The sequence below is a fragment of the Myotis myotis genome, unplaced genomic scaffold (assembly GCF_014108235.1).
Source record: "Myotis myotis isolate mMyoMyo1 unplaced genomic scaffold, mMyoMyo1.p scaffold_m19_p_8, whole genome shotgun sequence".
Taxonomy (NCBI): Eukaryota; Metazoa; Chordata; class Mammalia; order Chiroptera; family Vespertilionidae; genus Myotis; species Myotis myotis.
In genome coordinates this window covers 10,132,740-10,152,498 of record NW_023416390.1, presented here as the reverse complement: position 1 = coordinate 10,152,498, position 19,759 = coordinate 10,132,740, and the positions used below count along the sequence as shown (strand labels likewise).

The 19,759-nt window shown below is 46.4% G+C and overlaps 1 long non-coding RNA gene across 1 annotated transcript; it reads left to right on the top strand.

Moving 5' to 3' along the window:
* The first annotated feature begins 118 nt into the window (after positions 1-118).
* On the top strand, positions 119-18,868 carry LOC118662275. The gene is made up of 3 exons (XR_004969666.1): positions 119-1,269; positions 1,394-1,584; positions 16,816-18,868. It is a non-coding gene; the product is annotated as an uncharacterized LOC118662275 (long non-coding RNA).
* The last annotated feature ends 891 nt before the right edge of the window (positions 18,869-19,759 follow it).

Genomic DNA, 19,759 nt, shown 5'->3' with positions numbered 1-19,759 from the left:
GGCCGCCTTCGGATTGGGTGGAAGTCAGAAGGGGGCCGGCGAGGGAACCTGAGAGGCGGTGTCTGCAGCGCTCTGGGCGGATTCCTGCGGGGAGGGGCGGGGGGCTGGGAGAGAAAAGTTAAAAACTTTTACCCCTGAATTCGCTCGGGTGTTGAGGGGGTACGCGCACCAGAAAGGGAGTTTGCTTGAGAGATTTGTTCCTCTTCTGGGTGCACTAAAACACACATCCCTGAATGGCGCATCGGGATAGACTTTTGCGGGGAGAAGCTGAGAATAACACAGCGCCTGAGCAGAGAGAGTCGCGGTAGCCCTTCTGGGTCTGAAAATGCTGGGTTTCTCTGGACTTTTAGGCAGCCGGGTCCTACTAGCAGGGTTCGGTAAGGGCCGAAAGGGGGTGCACCTCGCAGATCGCTTTTCTCTCTCCAGACCCCAACACACCACGTGAGGCCACAATCCCCTCTCCCCGCTACTCCGGGTTGTAAAAAAGGAGGAGGGGCCGCAGCGAGGAGAAAAGGGAGTCGAGAGGAGGGAGACGACTAAGGCGGGAGGAAGGGCAGACCCCTCCTCCGAGAGCGGCGGGAGCAGGGGACCCTGGCCCCGGACTACCTCGCCCGCGCGCACGGCCCAGAGTACAGGGTAGCTTTAGTGAGGTTATAAGAAAACTAAGCGTTGGGGGTGAATGGTTATACAAGTACCTCGAGCCCGAGTGCCTAGGAACACTCTGTACGGGTTAAAGCGAGGTTTCAGTGGCCCTGTTTTCCCATCTTAGTTGCAGAAGCAATACTTTGATCCTCTGTTTGGAATCTGGGAAGAAAAGTTTTAATGCGTGTTAGAAAACAGGGCATTTGCTAGTTAAAGAGTTTTCAAAAACACAAAGAGAGGTAATTTTAGTTCTCGGGTAGCGTTTTCTGATTGGCAAGCGTCCTTTTGTTCCGTCACATCTTCGCCCCGCTCCAGGCACTGGACGCCAGCGCGCGCTCTCGGGTTCCTCCAGGCGAGATCGGAAGTTACCGCGCGCGGGCGGGGGTCCCGGCGCCTCTCCCCTCTCGCGGGGCAGCCGGGAACATCAGGCATCCCCACGCAGGAAAGTGACATGTTGAGAAAGGAAAGATCTGCCACTCTCTGTCGCACACGCACACGCAGTCACAGAGCAATCCTATACTTTAACAAACGTTCCTCCTGGCCGAGCCCTTCCTCCTGGCGCTGGAGCCCTGAGGGGTTTCTGATCGGGTTTCGTGTTTGCAGAAGTTGCTGCCTCTGCTGCCCCCGGTGAGCCTCTTCTCTAGCGAGGAAAAAACTGATCCCGAAATCTAAGAGAATTAACTGGGTTCCTTCCCTTTCACGGGAGACTTGGGCTTCCTCGGTGTTCCTTTTATTTTCTTTATTTCCACAGTTCTTTGTCGTTCCCCACTCCTGTTAATGCGACTGGAGGGCTGAATCACTTGGGCCAACGTAAGGCACCAGACGCTCGCATTTTTCCATCGGACCCTCAACAGGAATCCTCATCGTTTTCTTCCAAAGCATCCGTCTCCCCCTCACATCCACGACGGCATGTTTAATTTACTTGGGCGTTTCTGCCTCAAGGTAATATGAAGGATTAATGACATTTGCTTCTAAAATGTCTCATTTCTTCCTTGTATTTTTTTAAGGGCTCCTCTTTTTTCTTCCTAAATTGATATTCTTATTACCTAACCTTGGGCAGCATTGATGCTGTGTTGAAAGATGTTGCTTAAAGATAGTGCTGCTGCTTTGCTTTGTCATTTAAAGTGTGTGGTGGTGGTGCTGGTGGTGCTGGTGGTGGGGTGGGGGTGGGGGTGGGGGTGGGGTTGAAAATCCTTTTTTCTCTTCACAAGCTTCAGGATATCCTCCTTTTCTAAATCATATTTTCTTGCTTATTCATTAGGCCCCTGATCTAAGTCACCTCTGCTTATTGTGGGAGAAATTGCAAGCACCGTCATTAAATAACATGAAAACCAACAGGATAAAATACTGTGTCTCAAATGCAACTAAAACCAGTTTAGTTGATGAGGCTTCTATTCAGATTATAGACCCAGACAGCTCCCTGGTGTTAGGTAATAGGGATAATTATTTAAAAAGAAAAGCACAAAAGATGAATCAAATATTTTAAAACCAGTCTACACATAAGATGCAGAAAACCCATCCCAGGTGGAAAAGATCACAGAGGAGTGTCTTCTTGCTGTGTCCCAGGCAGACAAGTATAAAAAACAGAGAAGCAAAACCCAATCCAGTGGAGAGTGTTTTGTTTTTAAGATGATTAAAAAACACACACACACCTCACTCCAAAATTATTCTGGAAAAATCAGAATTTGCTCTTTGTGAGAGGGTGGGGTAGCCTCCCATGCCAAACCTGATATAGAATGTTAGGGTTTCCAGGAGCTAGGTTAGAACAGGAAAGTGAATTCGCAATTTGGCTAACAAGTCTGTTTTAGCTTCTTTGAGAAATGTAGTAACATTGGTCCACATTCTGCCCAGGATCAATTTAATGTTCTTTTCCAAGCAACACCTTCCACCCCCAATTCCTGAAGCCACTAGCTGGTATCTTCCTTGGTGAGCTGAGGGTGGAAAGTTTTGTAACTGTTTGCTGCAGAACTTCCCATTGTCCCTGCCCTTTAAAACAGCAAAGGCTTTTATTTCTTCACGTCACAGCCATATGGCCCCACAGAAAAGTGATGCTACTCTTTGGCCCCAGTTATTTAAGTGCTACTTATTTTGGCCAAGTCCCAGGTTCATCTAGTTGAATTACATTCTGATGTCAGGCCAGATTTGAAAATGGCCACCTTCGTGGTGCCACAATCCTGTGGTTGTAGCGAAACTCCAGCTGCAAGAATTACTCATGCAAGACCAGAAAGGGCAGCTTGCAGCATCGCGTCTACTTCCCTTTCTGGCCTCTCTTTTACCAGATAATTTGTGACTTCATAACATAGAGGACTTTTGAGTTGCCAGTTGCCAGGTTGCCATTGACTTACTTCCTTTCCGTGTAGTTTGGGGTGTTGGATCAATCTCAAAATGGAAACGGTCTTACCCTGAAAGCAGACTTTTAAGTGTTATGAACATTAAAGATTGAATAAGAGGAGGCCACGCTAAAGTCCTGTTAGGAGTGCGAGGCCCCACCCAGTGGAGGTGATTTATATCATGAAAATGTTTGATATTGCCTTTGTGACTTGAGGGTTGCATTAGTTATCTGTTGTCATATGACAAATTACCTCAAAATGTAACAACTTAAAACAACAAACACTATTGCACAGTTTCTGTGGGTCAGAAATCTGGGTGTACTTAGTGGGTCTTCTGGCTTGGGGTCTCCCATGAGACTACAATCAGAGAGTTGGTTGGGACTATAGTTACCTCAAGGTTTGATTCAGGAGGATCAGCTTCCAAACTCACTCATGTGGCTACTGGCAGGCCTCAGGGTATCCATTTCCAACTCATCACATGGCCGTTGGCAGGCCTCAGGTTCTTGCTAGCTGTCGGCCAAAGACATCAGTTCCTTGTGATGTGGGCATCTCATAAGGCCAGTTAAAACATGGTACCTTGTGCCCTGGCCAGTGTGGCTCACTTGGTCCAGCATTGTCCCTAGCACTGAAAGGTCGTCAGTTCAATTCCTGGTTGGTGGTTGGGGCACATGCACAGGCTTTGGGCTCAATCTCCGGGTCGGGGTGTTTGGTAGGCAGCCAATCTCTCTCTCTCTCTCTCTCTCTCTCTCTCTCTCCTTCACTCTAAAATAAAAACATATTTAAAAAACATGGCTATTCTGGATTAGTTTCCTCAAGAAAATAAATTACATAAATAAGAAAAAAATGAATAAACATGGCACCTTGTTCCCCCAGAGCAAGTGCTGAGAGAGAGCGAGAGAGAGAGAGCGAGAGAGAGAATGAGGGGCAGAGAGCTCTCGAAAAAAAAAAAAGGCAATGGAAGGCGTAGTCATTCTGTAACCTAATTTTGGAAGTGGCATCCTGTCACTTTTGCCATATTCTATTCATTAGAAGCAAGTCACTAGGTTTATCCACACTCAAGGGACAGCAGGGGCTACATGTGGGCATGGAAATCCATTGAAGGGTGAGGACCACTGGGAGCCAATTTAGAGACTGTTTATTATAAGTATTATTCATTCACTCCCAAAGTACTATGGAAGTGAGGCCAAAGAGAGAAACAACTCTTGGGTCTCTGCCCTCTGGGAGTCCGGAGAAAAGTTCACAAATAAAACCATATGTTGATTGGTTCTGACACCACTTGCCTCTGTTCAAATCAGAACAGAGCTCTAACTCTGGCCAACTGTTTTTTCCAACACATGCCATTGGACTAGAGGGAGAAAGAACGCAGAGGAAGTTAGTTAATTGAAGACCACACACAACCCCGGGGAGAACCTCCAAGTGCAGAGGGTGGGACGATTTGGGTTGTGAAATCTATACTCAAAGGACAGAACGTTAGAATGTAGCATGTAGAAAGAGAGTTTGGGTATTTGGGTTGTGAGGTAAAAGTACCTTCGGTGATTGCCACCCATGCCTAGTCTGTAGGGTATTGTATTGATGGATAGGAAGGGTGTCAGAGGTAGTACAGACCAGTTTAGTTCTGCTTTTCAGCATCGATTTTCTGCCCTGCCTCAGGCAAGTCACTAAACCTCCCAGGGTGCTGTGAGAATTAATGAAATAATATTTATAAGATTTTTTGTGGTCTATGGGCAAAAACATCAAGAGGGCAGAATCCTGGTTTATTTTATCTTTATGGATGCAAATCATAGCGATAAAATAAAAGACCAATTTAGGTGCATATTTTGTGGTTTTGGTTTTTTGCTGAAGTTGTAACTTTTTACAGTGGTATGTTGGTAAATGTTTAATGACCAATTTTATAGGATGAAATCCCTGATCTATATACATTTGCCAATTTCCATGGTGTAAATACTGCTACTAGCACTGATTACCAAACAACTGAACTTGGAGTTTGGAAAAGATGGACAGCAGCAGCTCTGACAAACCTCAGAGAGCTGGCTGTAGCACACACCACTGGGTGAAAACGCACATCTCTTCTGACTGTCTCCTGGTGGATGGGCCCACAGCTGTGGAAGGCTGACCTCCAAGGATTAGTGCCAGCCCAGGAGAGGCATCCATTCAGGGTTGACTAACAAGGCTTAGCCTTGCAGCCACCTTCCTCTTGCTCATGTTTTAGATAGAATTGAAAAAGATACCTCCTAGGATTGCAATTGATACTGAGTGATTGCAAACGTGTTGCAGGGTAGGAATTATCGGTAAAGACCCAGGAGATCTCTTCCTCATGAGTCGTTAGGAGAAATATATGCTCTAAAGCATATAAGGTCCTTAACATGGTGTGAGGCTGCCAGTTGTTCCCCAATATCTGTTCTTCCCTTCTTCCATAGTAATAGAGTTCCTAGTCTTTAGCGAGACATAAAACCACTGGAAATAAAGACTCCATATCAAAGCCTCCCTGTGTCCATCTACTAAGTCTGGCCAGTGGAATATCGGCTGCAGTGTTCTGAGCAACACAAAGGGAGTAGGCGTACTGTCCTTCCCTCCTCCTGCTGGCTGGAACTCCAGAGGCTATTGTAGACATAAGATAATTTTGGGAAAGGAGAGAAAGATAGAAGGATCCCGAACACTGTAGTGCACCTGACCAGCCTGGGATTTCTCAAACAGGAGATCAAAATAAACATTCTTTTAAAATAAGCCAACATTATTTTAGTTTTTTTGTGTGCCTCTCAGCCACGCCTAATCCTAACTTATCTCATATTGCCTGGCGCATAGTAGACATTCATCAAGTGTCAGTTTTCTTCACCATCTTCCTTTGAAGGTTCCACAGCTCTTGTGATATTACTTGTATGCTCTCTTGTATTTTCGTGCTTACCTTACCCCCAACCTATTCATCTGACTAAAGGTATTTGAGAGGAGAATCTGTGCCTTGCTGTTCTCCTTTGCCTTTCACAAGGTAGACGTTTGATTTGTTCAACCAAATGGTGCAATTCATCGGTCAGATGAAGTCCAGTGAAAATAAGAAACCACGAATTGCAGAAATGCAGGATGGTGCAAGACTGAGCATGGAACACAAGGTCTGGGAGTCACAGCTGAATATGTCAACCATGTCCCATTAACTGTTCTTTTAAGTGGCATGTAAATTTGGGATGCATGAAGTAAATTAAGTGGCATGAAGGAACCAGCAGGAAGAGTAGCCCAAATAAGCAAAACAGATGATTCTCAACAGGAGTGTGGGTGTGGGTGGTGGTAGAAGGATTTCATTTTTTTGAAAAATAGACTTTCAAAAACTACTTCCTAGCCCCTACCCGTGGAGAATCTGCCCACAATCTCCCCATGTGCATTAATGTGCAGCCAGGATCCAAAATGGGAAGACAAGGTGAAAATATTTGGTTGTTTCACTTTGAAAAATATATGAAGTCATTTAACTGTCTTCCCAAGTGTATGCAAGTTTATTTTGAGATGGATGTGGTGCATTTCTCTCTCCCCAGGATCAGAGGGAAGGCTCTAGTTTCAGCCAGGGGAAATGAGGAGAATCCTGGGGGTCTCCTTCCATCACTAACCTCTGGGCCCCGGGCAAGTCAGTTAACCTCCCTGAGCCCATTTCTTCATCTGTGAAGCCAGGAAGCTGGGCTTTGCGATCTGGCCCGGCTCTGGGAGCCTATGGCTGTATTTGGGGGTTCCTCATCTGGGCCAGGACCATCTACAGCCTGGGTGTTATCCTGTGTGCCGTGGAAGTTACCCATAAAGCCAAGTAAGGCTCTTTGCAGTTCCTGACAGCAAGTCAATTGAGGCTCACCACCTGTGCCCCATGTGTGCCCAGAAAGCTGGGCACGCAGAACCCCGAGTGTGCCCTTAAGGGCTACTTGCCCACCGCGTTCCTTCCCTTTCACATTTCCACTTGGGCCCCTTTCCCTCTCCCTGCCTCCTCCTTCTGATTGTAAAATAGCACTTTAAGCCCTAGAGCCAGGCTCTTCAATTAAGGTGCAGACAAAGTGGTTTGACTCCACTTGATTAAAAACCCTGAATGGGAGAGAACACAAACCTCAAAACATTTGCCTTTCAAAGCCAGAGAGGGGAGGGAGAGAGAAACTGTTCTGTGCTCTGAATCTGCCAGATGTCAGTTTAAAGGGGCCTGCAGAATTCCTGAGCCTTTGTTTACCAAACCCTCCCGCCCCGTGGTCAGAACCTCACTGGAACTGGGGCCTGTGGCTACCTGGCTGGAAAGGCCACCGAAAGGCCATCACTGGGTGGGAAGGGTGCTGTGGGGAGCCGTACTTGAATTTTATTTTTTCCCCTTAATTATCTAGGGCTGCCCTAGGAGAAATCTGTCCTCTTTGCGTTGGGGAATTAACCCTTAATCTCCGCAAATGAGGGCAATCAACCCATTTACTAAATAAACACAGATCATTGCAGACTGGCTGCCCCTCTTTTGTGATTTAATTTGGGAACCGCCTCACCTGAGGGAGGAGCTGAGGCGTGGCTGGGCGGGCTACCTGGTCCCTAGAGGGAGGTGGTGGAGTGAAGAGGCGATTAGGAGAAGGTGGAGGGAGCTGGGTTGAGACTAGAGAGGGCTTAGAGATTTCCTTTTCATTACTAAACCGGAGTCCCCCCCGCCTGGCTCGGGTCTAACCTTCTGAATGTATTTGGGGCCTTCCGCTGTTTGGTGTTAATTTTGGCTTTGGAAGTGTGAGCCGGTTAAAGCAACTTTTATGAGAATGCTGGCTATCAGAAGTCTCTGGGATGGGGACAGAGAAGCCCTTTATTTCTTAGTGAACTCATTAATATGTTGAGGAGTCTCCCCTGCTTTTCCCCCTCCTCAGTCACCAGTCACTTTGTTTTTAAGCAGTCACAGAAGTTTGTTCAAGTCCTGGGTAGTTACACGGCAGTGGCATAGAGGGTGCTCAATAAATGACTGACTGAATGAATAAGGTATGTCTTAAGTTGAAAAGGATGAAATAAAACCACGTGGTATTTATTTATTTAAAAATGTATTTACAAATGAATTTGTAAATACATTCATGAATTTTCAAATGAATTTGAAAATGTATTAACAAATGAATTTGCTTTTCTGTGGTGATCTTGAGTTTGTCTCCAAATTATCATGGGAGTTTGGCACCGTGCTGGGAGCCAGCCCCCCTGTGATTTAAAGAAGAAGGGCTGCATTGGAGACAGATTTGGGGATTTATTTTTTTAGACATCAGAGGTCAGTTATTCTTTACCTTCATTTCACAGGAGAAAGCCAAGGTCCAGGGTGGTGGATTGAATGATCCAAGGGTTCACAGAAAGAACTGGAACTGGAATCCACATTTTTGCATTCCTGGTCCTGTGCTTTGTCTAAGTACTTTGCACATAAATGGTCCTCCTTCCCTTCCCTTCCCTTCCCTTCCCTTCCCTTCCCTTCCCTTCCCTTCCCTTCCCTTCCCTTCCCTTCCCTTCCCTTCCCTCTCTTCCCCTCCCCTCCCCTCCCCTCCCCTCCCCTCCCCTCCCCTCCCCTCCCCTCCCCTCCCCTCCCCTCCCCTCCCCTCCCCTTCCCTTCCCTCTATTATCTATCTATCTATTTATCTATGAGCCCACAGTGAGAGATCAGTGTGACTGGCTAAGCAGGGGATCCAGGTTGGCTTGTGCTTGGGGGATCCCTGGAATGCGGTGAGCATGGCTGTTCTTCTTTAGGCCACAGCCTGAACTGACCCCCACAGCTGTGCTTTGTCTGGAAGGACAGGGAAGGGGGTTGGGGGCCAGCTGGACCCCAGAGGTGGGGGAGGGACTTGGGCTGCTCCTGATGGCCATTTGAGCCGGGACAGGGCTGCTGGCCTACTCCTGTGGCCTCCAGCAGACTTGTGAAGAGCTGCTAACAAAATGGAGGAGTTTTGAAAACAGCCAGAAAGGGGGGCGAGGGGGGTTGGAGGAAACATTTAAAGAAGAGATAAACAAAAGAGGCGACAGACTTCTCACTCTGCCAAAAGGGGCTTTGGTTTACCTGTGAAACTTCACTCCTCCTCTTCCCCTAGCCTGACATTTATAAAGCTGGCTCACGGCTCCCAGGGGAGGACCCATTATTTCAAGGCCTTAGTTCTGACGCCGGATTAGTCTTGCTGTGACTTAGCACTCAGGGTTGCTGATATCCTGACCTAAATTATAGTTGGACAGTTAAGAGAAAGCCAAGGATGGACTACAATGTCTGGGGTTAGTCATGTCATTACTATTTGTATTAGCAGCTAACATTTATTCAGTGCTTACTATAGCCAGGCATTGTGCTAAGACCTTAACCCACACTCTTTGAATCTTTAGCTTCAAAACAGCCATTTGAAGTGGCTACTGTCTGTTTCACCCATTTTAGAGATGGAAAAACGAAGGTAGTATAGAGAGATCCAAAATCACACAGATAGTGAGTAAAGAACCGAACTTTGAAACTAGTTCTCCTTTTGAAGAAAAAACAAACAAACAACTTGAGGCCCTGGCCGAGTGGCTCAGTAGGTTGGAGCATGTCCCATACACCAAAAGGTTGTAGGTTGCATTCCCGGTCAGGGCACATACCTAGGTTGTGGGTTCGATCCCCGCTCGGGGCGCATACTAGAGGCAACCGATTGATGTTTTTCTCTCACATTGATGTTTTTCTCTCTCTCTCTTTCTTCCTCTCTCTCTAAAATAAATAAAACATATCCTCGGTTGAGAGTAAAAAAAGAAGAAAACTTGTGGTAAGGAAAGAAGAAAAGGGAAGAAGTTGAGTCTGCTCCTTTGAGTATGAGGCACCTAAGTATGTCTGGCCTGGAGAAAGCCCCAGGGGGCAGACAGGGTGAGCCCAGTTTCCTGTGGAAGCCTCTATGGGACACCTTTCTATCCACCTTCTCTGTAGCCAGCTGTCCAAGAGGACATCACAGACTAGGGCAATCATGGGATGCTGGGTTACTGTGAATAGGATGCTGGGCCTCTCCTAGTAGCCAGCTCACCTTTCTCACTCTGCTAGGAAGAATGAGCTATTTCACATTGGTTTGTAGTATAAATGAAATGGGCAGGGCAAGAATGGTGGGAGAGTTCAAGGCTTTCCATGAACTATTTTGAAAGCTCTTATTTTTGGTACAGCAGGAACTCCCCTCTCTTTGGAGATGCAGTTTGAGAGTAATAGTTGAGAAGATAGGTTCTGTGGATTTGAATCCTTGCTCAGTGACTTGTTAGTTATGTGGCTCTGGATAAGCTATTTACCTTCTCTGGGCCTCAGTTTCCTCATCTGTAAAATGGTGATCCTACTAGTACCTGCCTCATAGGATTGTGAAGATCAAATGAGAAAATGCAGTGACCTTAGTACCTGGCATGTTGTAAGTGCTCAATAAAGGATAATTATTATTGTTCTTTAATGGTTTAAAGAGACAAGTTAGTCTAGACAGAGGGGGGCTAAAGTTTCTGGTTTCCCAGAAGGCTGCCAATGTCTTCCATGCTCAGTTAAGAATCAAAATACTCACAGAAATGGCAGGGCCAGGGGAACATCATGTTTCCATCTAAACCAGTGGTTCTCACCCCGTGGGTCACGACCCCTTTCGCGGTCTGACAACCCTTTCACAGGGGTCGCCGAAGACCATCCTGCATATCAGATATTTACATGACGATTCATAACAGTAGCAACATTACAGTTATGAAGTGGCAACGAAAATAATTTTATGCTTGGGTCCCAACGTGGGGAACTGTATTTAAAGGGCCAGAAGGTTGAGAGCCGCTGAACACATTTCCAATGAATTAACAAGCTGAAGAGATGGATATCTGAAAGTTGCTACAGACCACAGGAGCTCCTGAAGAGAGAGCTTTCTTTTCCAAATCTGTATGCCCTGCAACCCATAGGAAAGATATTTTGGGCATCCCATGTTTATTTCCCCCTACATCCTTTTTAGGCATAGGGCTTTCAGAACAGGAATGGCGCTAAGTACAAATGAAATAAAAAGTGTTATTTTTCATTCCCGGCCAATATGCACACAGAGTTTATCAACATGGAGAAGCTGGACTTCCAAGGGAAAACAGGGAGAAAAGTGAAGGGGCACATATCCCACCATTGTTGCCCTGCCCATTTCTTTTTTTTTTTTTTAAATATATTTTATTGATTTTTTACAGAGAGGAAGGGGGAGAGATAGAGAGTTAGAAACATCGATCAGCCGCCTCCTGCACATCTCCTACTGGGGATGTGCCTGCAACCCAGGTACATGCCCTTGACCGGAATCGAACCTGGGACCTTTCAGTCCGCAGGCCGATGCTCTACCCACTGAGCCAAACCGGTTTCGGCTGCCCTGCCCATTTCATTTGTAATAGAAACCACTTCGAAATGCCCTACTGAGCATTATGCATTTATAGAGCCATGGGCACTGCCCACTTTCACAGTGGAAGGGTCTGAAGTAGTTATTTGCTGCTACATGGCAAGTCCCTGACCGGCAGCATCTGCATGTAGGCCAGCGGTTCTCAACCTGTGGGTCGCAACCCCTTTGGGGGTCGAACGACCCTTTCACAGGGGTCGCCTAAGACCATCGGAAAACACGTATAATTACATATTGTTTTTGTGAGTAATCACTATGCTTTAATTATGTTCAATTTGTAACCATGAAATTGGGGGTCACCACAACATGAGGAACTGTATTAAAGGGTCTCGGCATTAGGAAGGTTGAGAACCACTGATCTAGACCATATTGGTATTTCCCAAGAGGCTTTGCAGTAGGTGAGTGCTTAATAAATGTTTGTTGAATAAGTGAGTTGTTGTTTTCACACCTTTCTTAACCCTGTGCAGTTCAATTAGTTGGTTTAAAAGAATTTTCCTCATCACAATTTCTGAAAGCCTAAGCACTAACGTTTGTGTTTATGTATGTATGTAAAATAACAATTAATTACAAAATGCTGTTTTCTTTTGTAGCTAGTGAGAAATGGTGGCCTCTCTTTTATGACTTCTATAAACCAGTAAGAGCCTAGCACATCCAAAGGCTTACAACACGATCTCACTGTTAAAAACTACAGATTATTTTGACAAACATTACAAACAAGCAAACAAAAAACCCAACCCTCATAATTGTCAAGAAAATCTAATGTGTTTTCATCTGGATTTCTACGAGAGGCTAAATAACTTGCCTAAGATCAAAGAGCTAGTAAGTGTTAGGGCTGGGATGTGAGCCTAGGGAGTCGGACTCAAGAACTGGAGGCCTTGCCTGATCACACTGACAAACCTCAGGTGTGTGTCACGGGCCATTGGGCAGCTCTGGCTGGAGAGAGAGCTCACCTCCACCTGCAGTCCTGGGAGAGAGGGGTCTTTTTAAAGGGTTCCCATTCCATTTTTCAGACAGATTTAATTGTTAGAAAGTCCTTCATGATATTGAACTGAAAACCTCCTCTCCAAGGCTTCCATTGATCTTCATAGTCCAAATGTAATCTCTCTTCCATACAAAGGCCCTCAGATAAGTATGTGCCACCCTCCCCCACGCCTCTTCCTCCTGCAGACTGTCTGTGGGAACCCTGCAAAGAGGCCCTCTCAAGACACCTGGCCCCCAAAGCAACCAAGGCGGAGGGGAGGTTGGCTGAGGCTTATGCAGGAGGCGGAATGTTAAATCAGGTTCTGTAAATAGCTCTGAGGCGATATTTAGACTGGTGGGCCAGGAATTCCCTAGGAAGCAGCTAAGGATGGCTCAGGATCCCTGAATCACACCCTTCTCTGTAACACAGACATTGCCATAAGCTGTAATTGGCCCTGCAAGTGGTGAGTGCAGTGGGATAGCAACGACTCGAGTCTTCTGATTTGTAGCTGAGTCTTTATTCCAACCTAGCTGAGGTTCAGTGGGAACAGGAACCAGAAGCACAAACTGAGTGAGGATGAGACCAAAAAGACATCATACTGGGGAGGGGCCTGAGTGGGGATGCAAAGTAGGTTGAGCGCGGGAATGGTTAGTCATGCCTGATGGATGGGTCTGAAAGGGCAGCAAACCCTCGCAGAGTGCCGGGAGATACACGAATACCTTGGCAAGAGAGCCAGAGATGCTGATTAAAAAATGTCCTCTCGGGGGTGGGGGGACAATGCGGGGATAAGGACACATTTGTAATACCTTAATCAATTAAAAAATATATATATATCCTCTCGCCCTGGCTGGTTTGGCCCAGTGGATAGAGCGTCGGCTGGCAGACTGAAAGGTCCCAGATTTGATTCTGGTCACGTGCACATGCCCGGGTTGTGGGCTCGATCCCCAGTGGGGGGTGTACAGGAGGCAGCCAATCAATTATTCTCTCTCATCATTGATGTTTCTATCTCTCTCTCCCTCTCCCTTCGTCTCTGAAATCAATAAAACAGTATATGTATTTAAAAATGTCCTCTCCACTCATTACATTGTAGAAATAAAAATGCATGAGTTTGTTTCGGGGTGGGTAGAGCAGTGAAGCAACTGGGAAAGCCCAGACAAGAGGGAAGAATGAGAAGCACATTCAGCACTCATTCTTAGGGGCTCTCCCACCCCACCTTTGGCTAGACTCTGACACCTGATGAATGGATGGCTTATCCTTGGGCAACCACGTGGCTGACTATCTCAAAATGGTCAGCAAAGACGAGATAGCCACAGAGCTTGGTGGAATCCAAATCCTGATCAGACCAGAGGTCCTTTGTAGAGGCAGCAAAGAGGGCCAACAGAAATGCATGTGTCCACTCACCCATCCAAACCAGGGTGCCAGGCCCCAGGCGTGGCCCTACCCAAGCATGTCAAACTTGCTTTGACAGGCTTGCCTTACACATACAGATTAGCACAGTCCCAGCATCATGCCCTGCACCCTCACTGGGCACCCACCGGGTGCCAGGCTCTGTGCCAGCCTGAACTGCTATGCGGGCTCTGACTGCCCTACCCTATTTTTAGGGTTTTAGGGAGGCGGTGTGGAGAGGGCATATCTTCTGTGCTGTTGGAATAGTGATGGCTCTGGGCTCAGGAAGGCTGGATGTTGGTCCGTCCACCCTGGCTGTCTTCTTAGAGATGTGAGGTCTGCAGGCACGGAGGGCTCCTCAGAGGAGGAGTACTCACAGGCCCCTAGGTCCCCACCCCCGCCAGCTTTTCCATCTGTCTTACTCTTGGAGACAAATTCCCCTTTGTCTACATTTGGATATTGTTCTCCCTAATGAAACGGTGAAAGTCTAGCAGCCAGGCCTCAGCAGCCAAGCCTTTGAGCAGACGGGCACTCCGGCCTCGGTCTCTCAGCATCTCCCGCGATTCACATAACAGGACACCAGGCCCATCGAGATAAGCATCCTCCGGCCACAATGGCTTCCCTTTCTTCCCCCAGCCCTTCCTCCTGGCTCTGGCAAGGTGCTCACTCCAGCGGGGAGACTTCCAAGTGGGGGGCTGAGGTGCACCCTCCGCAGGCAGCTCCCTCCCCGCAAGGCTGTGCGAGGCTCCAGGGACAGAGATGCCTTTCCCTTTAATAAGCTTCTCACACTACATTAAAGATAAAAGCAGAAGGGAAATATTTATATTCTGACAAAGCAGCTCTTCCCTTCAGGCTCCTGTTTTATTTATGAACTTGCTCTGTCCCTCTCTCTCTTCCTCTCTCTTTCAGGGGCCCAGGCCTTTCTTCGCCTTCCCCCCTTTAGTCATTAATGTTGCGGGTGAGTGACAGCGACAGGGGGACTCGAGAATCCTTGTCAGGAGAGGAGAATTATATGTGGGCGCCATTCCCAGGTGACACCAGCAGCTGCTCCTCTGCCCCCGCGGGAGCTGCTCCCACTACCACCCTTATTACCTAGCACTTGGGCGGCAGAAGGCGTCACGCCGTCACCGTCACCCATTACCTTATGTCGTTTCCAATGCAGCCGGGTCTGTCCAGCAAATTGTTCCGGACGCAGTGACTGGAGGCGTGACTGCATACGCCCGGGCACCTTCCACCTTTGTTTACTACACATTTTCTTCTATCACAGAGGTGATCCCTTAAGAATGCTGATTTCCTCCAGCTAATCTGCCCAAAGCCAATAAAACACAGCTATGCTGTTTTGACTTTCCATCCACCCCTTTGCGATGATTATCATTACAGTTTCAGACCACTTATTGTTCCAAAGCCCGTGCTAGTTTGTCAGGAGCTGGTCCTCTGAACACACCCCTCTGCTCCAAGGAGTCTCCTAGATTAGTGGTTGGGAGAGGGGGATGGGAGAGGGGGGTTGTGGGGGCAGGAGGGGTTTTAGGTTCCGCTCAGTGGGCCTATGTAATACCTGGGAGTATTCATTCTGGTTTGCAAGTTGAGTCTCTTTTATAGTTTGGTGCTGCCTTTTTTTTTTTTTTTAAATATATTTTTATTGATTTCAGAGAGGAAGGGAGAGGGAGAGAGAGATAGAAACATCAATGATGAGAGAGAATCATTGATTGGCTGCCTCCTGCACGCTCCCTACTGGGGATCGAGCCTGCAACCTGGGCATGTGCCCTTGACTGGAATTGAACCTGGGACCCTTCAGTCCACAGGCCGATGCTGTATCCACTGAGCCAAACCAGCTAGGGCGGTGCTGCCTTTTTTAAATGAACATAATCATCAATTAAAAATTCAAAGTACAAGGAAAGCAACAAGTGACCTACCTGCCCCCTTGCAGAGAAGCAATAGAGGTGATGGTTAAGAGCACGGAGTCTGCAGCCCTGGGTTTGACCCTCAGCTCTCCCAGTTCCTGTCTGTCACCACAGGAATATCCCCATACCTTTTTCTCACCTGTAAAATGGGGGTGACCATAGTATCTACCCCTTAGGAATCTTATGAGGATTAAATATGTAGATGCATGAAAAGCATTTAATATAGTGCTTGACACATGGTGTAGTTCATAACAAGAATTATCAATACTAGTATATCTATCTATCTATCTATCTATCTATCTATCTATAGGAGAGGGAAAGAGATTAAGAACAAAAATAATTTTATAGTAACAGCATCATATTATACGTGATTTTAAAAATAATTTAAAACATGTTCTAGTTCTACTCGAACTGAACAGAAGAAAGACACTCAGGTGAAACTGATGAACTTCAAATATTAAAACCTAAATGCCAAGATTTATTAGTTCCTAAACAATCATGCCAAGGTTGAGGGGGGAAAAATCATAGATGACAACAATCCATGGAAAGTTGAGTGGTTTGTTTTGATTGCTTACCTGCCAGCTCATTAGATGTCTTAGTGCTGTCACGCTCCTTCCTGTCTCCCAACTTTTGATGCTTCTACACTAGTGATTACTGTGCTTTCGGTACCTTTGCCCTCCAAGCCTTCAGAGGAAGCATGTCCACCAACAAGTGATTCACCAGTGTTACTCTCTGTCCTACTGACCATCTTCCCCTCTACCTCCAAGCACAGCTGGTCTGCCATCTTCTGAATCTTGTAGATGTTGGAGAACATCTCATCATGGTTGATGAGGTCCTGGTAGATGATCATGATAGCGGCAAGGAGACGGTGGTGCTGCCTTAGCATGTGCATGGACTCAGTTAGGTTGTATTTCATTGCAAATAGCAGAAACTGGGTTTAAACCAGGGGTCAACAGACTACAGCCTGTAGGTCAAATTCAGCCTGCTGCATGTTTTTGTACAGTCCATGAACTAAGAATGGTTTTTATATTTCAAAAGTTTGAAAAAAAAATAAAAGAATATTTTGAGAAACTTGAAAATGATATATAATTCAAATGTCAGTGTCTATAAATAAAGTTTTATTGGAACATAGCCACATTCATTCATTTACGAATTGTGTATGGCAGGTGTAGGCAAACTTTTTCTGTCAAGGCCAGACAGTAAATAATTTAGGCTTTGGGAACTAATTTATGTTTTCTGCTATAACTACTCACTCTGTTTCTTGTCCACAGGCAATAACCATGGAAGAGGAGACCTGTGGACAAGAAACAGAGTGAAAAAGTGCAAAGGCTCCTAGACAGGGAGCCCGGTGTCCTGGGTTCTAAACTGGACTCTCACCAACCAATGTTATGATTCTGATCAAGTCACTTCACTTCTCTGGGTCAGATTGTCTGCAAAGCAAAAGAGTTGGACTAAATTTTGAAGAATTCTTTTAGTTGGGAAGTTCTTTTTCTCTATTTTGTTACCCCAGTTAAATTACCTGGACTTTTTCTAAGGGGTGTGGCTGGAGTTAGAACACTTCCCTTGCAAGCAACAGAAACCAACGCTAGTTAATTTAAGCGCATAAGATATTTACTGTACGAATATAAAGGCAGGTCAAGGAACTAAAGGGAAAGCAGAATATACAGGCTCAGAGAGGACAGGAGCCAGGGCAGGCCCTGGGATTGAGGCATCAGGATCTAAGAAATAATCTCCTCAGGATACCACAGTCTCAGTAGAACGTGGATCGTTCTCAAGAACATTCAGTATTGTAATTCTGATGTTCTCTTTCTAGCCTACCTTAGGTTTGTGGAACCACTATGACTGTATCTAATAGGGAGGGATTGTTCCCAAAGCCAAAGGAGGGACTATTACTAGAAACAGGTGGAATGGATACCAGGTAGATGACCATGATAGAGTGAAGGACTGTAGTTGTCTCAGCACTAGACATTGTAGCATGAGGAGCCAATGAATGATCCAGAGAATTCAAAATGCTTCTTGAGTCAGTTGCTCATTTGGTTTCTCAGCAAGTACTTACTGAATTTGTGAATGGCATTTTGGAGAACACCAAAGAAATCTATATTATAAAAAGCCAGTGGCCGTAACGCCGTGACAACCAAACGACCAGTCACCAGGAGGTGCATTGATGGGTCTCGCTGCACGGCAGGTCTCGGTCTCTCGGCGTGGTGGGAGTCAGTCTGGGTCCCTGCCAGAGCGGCGGGTCTGGGTCTCACGCGATTTCATGTGCTGGGCCTCTAGTATAATAATGATCTGTAAGACTGGTGGGAAAGGTGTTTGGATTTTACTCAAGATGACCTGGGAACAGAATTATATTCCCTTTTAATTTGAGTCATTAAGATATATCTGGGCATATGTAACTGCAGCTCATTACAGGAGATGTTAAGTAACTCCCTAATTATATGTATTACACTGTAGGCAGAGGATCCTGAGACAAGTGGCTTATCTCACATGTCAAGGGGCAGAGCTAAAAGCAGGACTTGACTTCCCGACTTGAATAACTGTTCTGGACCTGCTGCCTAGCAACCATGGCCCCCATTCAGGAGCAGCTACCATGAGAGGAGCCCTGGCTCGCCCCCTACACCACGAACTTCTCAAGGGCAAGAACTGGGTGTTGTTCCTCTGTGTTTCCCCAGAGCTTCACGTGGCACTGGACACGCAGAAGGCAGCTAGATATCCAGTGAGGAGTCTGCTCTCCAGCTTCCGTGCTCAAAGCTGAGCCTGTTTATCTCCGCTTTAGATGCTAGCTTGAGCTGAAGAGGATGGAAAACATCCTTTGCTACTCTCAGGAAAGCCTGGTCCAAGGGCACAGGAAGAAGGACTTACTTCAGAGCGGAGGAACTTCAGAGACTTCTAACAGGAGGCCGAGCTGTAAGCTTGGTGGTATTTGCATTAGATGGCTTATCCGTCTCTGTGTGCATGTGCATGATTACTTCCGGCAAATAATGAAAAAATATGACCTCACAAAGAAAACCAGTGAGTGTAATCACCGCCATTCATCGCTCTCCTTTTTATGGGAAAAAGCTGGCCTGCGCCTCAAACTTTGCTCAGAAGGAAATGTTTATAGAAATTTGTTCTCTATCAAGTACTTGTGCATGTGTGTGTTCTTTGTTTGGGGAAACTTACCAACTCGCTTGACTTACCTTTGAAGGCTCCCTGCCAGGCCTTTACCCAGCTGTCTGTAATTCCACGGTGGCCCTGGGCTCACCCGAGGTCACCTCTCCCCGACCAGAGCACAGTAGTGTGAGCCTCAGCTGGATCCTGGAAGGGTAGATCTCATAGGTCATAAAATCGTTTGTTAAATAAACTTGCTTCCTCTCTTTTACTGTTATTTGCCCTTACCTGAAAAAGGGGGTTCTGTCCTACTTGTTTTTTTAAAAAATATATTTTTATTGATTTCAGAGAGGAAGGGAAAGGGAGAGAGAGATAGAAACATCAATGATACTCATTGATTGGCTGCCTCCTGCACACACCTCACTGAGGATCAAGCCCAAAACCTAGGCATTTGCCCTGACTGGGAATCGAACTGTGACTTCCTGGTTCATAGGTCGATGCTCAACCACTGAGACGTGCCAGCCGGGCTGTCCTACTTGTCTTTTGTTTCCTGGGGTGATCATCTGTTCCTCTCGGCCTACGTTTGTCCAACTTCAGTTTCACAACAACCTGCAGCTGAAGTCTGTTGAGAAATCCTCAAAATTAAATTAACTTTGATCCCCTTAGGCTTATACATCAATGCCACTCCTGTAAGGAGCGGAAGGGGAATATTGGGAAATCAGAGATTTTGTGGGTAGATTGCCATAACTCCAAAAAGACTGGTGCCCTTGGAGATTATTTTGGGCCTGTTCATCACCACGTTTCTTATCTCCACAGCAGGACTATAGTGCTGATTTGTTAAAAGAAAGTTTCCCCCTCCCCCCATTTGACACCCCACGCTCTGATTCCAACACCAGCCAGCCCTCTACACTTACTCCACAGTCCTTATTGTCTCATTGTATCCATGTAGCTCTGGTCATGTCACATAGGTCCCGTAACTTCTGTGTGACAGTGAATCTGAGGTATTTATTATTAAGGTCCAATTTGGGCGGATGCATGTCACAGTCCCTGGCAACTCCAGTGGGCACTGTAGCTCTTGACTTTCGCTTTAGTGGGCTTCCTGGAGGACCACCCTTACTTAGCTAC